Source organism: Branchiostoma floridae, chromosome 3, assembly GCF_000003815.2.
Source record: "Branchiostoma floridae strain S238N-H82 chromosome 3, Bfl_VNyyK, whole genome shotgun sequence".
In the NCBI taxonomy this organism is placed as follows: domain Eukaryota; kingdom Metazoa; phylum Chordata; class Leptocardii; order Amphioxiformes; family Branchiostomatidae; genus Branchiostoma; species Branchiostoma floridae.
Genome location: NC_049981.1, coordinates 11,923,057 through 11,924,400, shown reverse-complemented (window position 1 = coordinate 11,924,400; position 1,344 = coordinate 11,923,057). Strand labels below are relative to the sequence as shown.

Here is a 1,344-nt window from a genome sequence, read left to right as displayed (position 1 = left end):
GTCACGTGTGAGATGTTGTTAGGCTAGCGTTTGATGACAAACAAACTTGCATAACAACGTAGGTTCATGGTGGACAGGTCTGCAACATGTTCATGATGTAGCAATATTTACACGCAGTCTGAATACTATTCAGATATCTTAATACAAGTACATAATCTACAACAATGTCCATCACATCTCCATACCACATCTCCATACCACATCTACATTGTTTTATGTATTACATCATGAAATTATTATCATAATAAAAAATATTATTGCAAATTCATGACCGAAGGCTAATTGCAAGTATACCCAGGAATACAATCATGATGAAAATAATGTATGTGCACTTACTCTGAGTTTACACACAAATGTCATCCTATATCAATTTGAAAGCTTTTGGTGTGTTAGATAATTTTCCATGGCATACACAAATTTGAGATACTGGCCTATATAATCTAGGATAGTGCAGGAAAAGTAGAGAGGTTAGTGTATGGAAGGTAGTGCAGGGAAGGTAGAGGTTAGTGCAGGGAAGGTAGAGGGGTTAGTGTAGGGAAGGTAGAGGGGCTAGTATAGGGAAGGTAGAGGGGTTTAAGTGTAGAGATGATATAGTATCAAAAAGTAGAAGATGTATAGTATGAAGTATGTCCTACATGCTTATTGGGAAGGGCAGGGAGAGTACAGCTGTATCAAGAGGGTTCAGCACACTAGGTGTAGGACTGGGTTACTGGTAAAACAAAGAAGGTAAGATTGTTATATGGTGGGCCTCTTAATCCTTCAGGCTGGGTGGAACAGGTTAAACACTAGGTAGGTACAAGTAAGATACTGTAAATGCAAAAACTTTCGCGGTGGATTTATGTTCGCGTTTTTTGCGGTGGCCGCCTCGCCGCGAACTTAAAACCACCGCGAACATTTTGCCATTGCAGTAAGAGACTACAGTGCATGGTGCTACCGCGAAATTAAAACCACCGCGAAAAGTCCTTTATCCCGCTACCGCGAAATTAAATCCCCGCGAACTTAAATGCATTTACAGTAGTCTGGGGGGGGAGGAAATGTGTCCAATATTGTAACCACTAAGGGTACTAAGGAGGGGAGGAAATGTGAGTGCTATCAAATACAGTTTAGTTCATCTCATGATAATTCATGATGGGAAAGCTTCAGTGGCCTCTTGGCTCTTTCCCTTCAACTTTCAACTCAAGGTATACGTAATCTGCTATAGACACAACTAGTATATTAATTCATGTAAAACTTAAGTTACTGAAGGGGATAGTTTTCTCAGTGATGAAAACAAGTTTGTAGATGTAGAAGCACATGATTAGACTGTAATAGCAACACCTTTGTTTTGTGGGGGAGATAAACCTA

General features: G+C 39.8%; 1 long non-coding RNA gene across 1 annotated transcript in view; it reads left to right on the top strand.

The window, feature by feature from the left end:
- The window catches only part of LOC118410781, a 4,232-nt gene that overhangs the window by 866 nt on the left and 2,022 nt on the right, over positions 1 to 1,344 (top strand). The gene's annotated exons all lie outside the window — the stretch shown is intronic.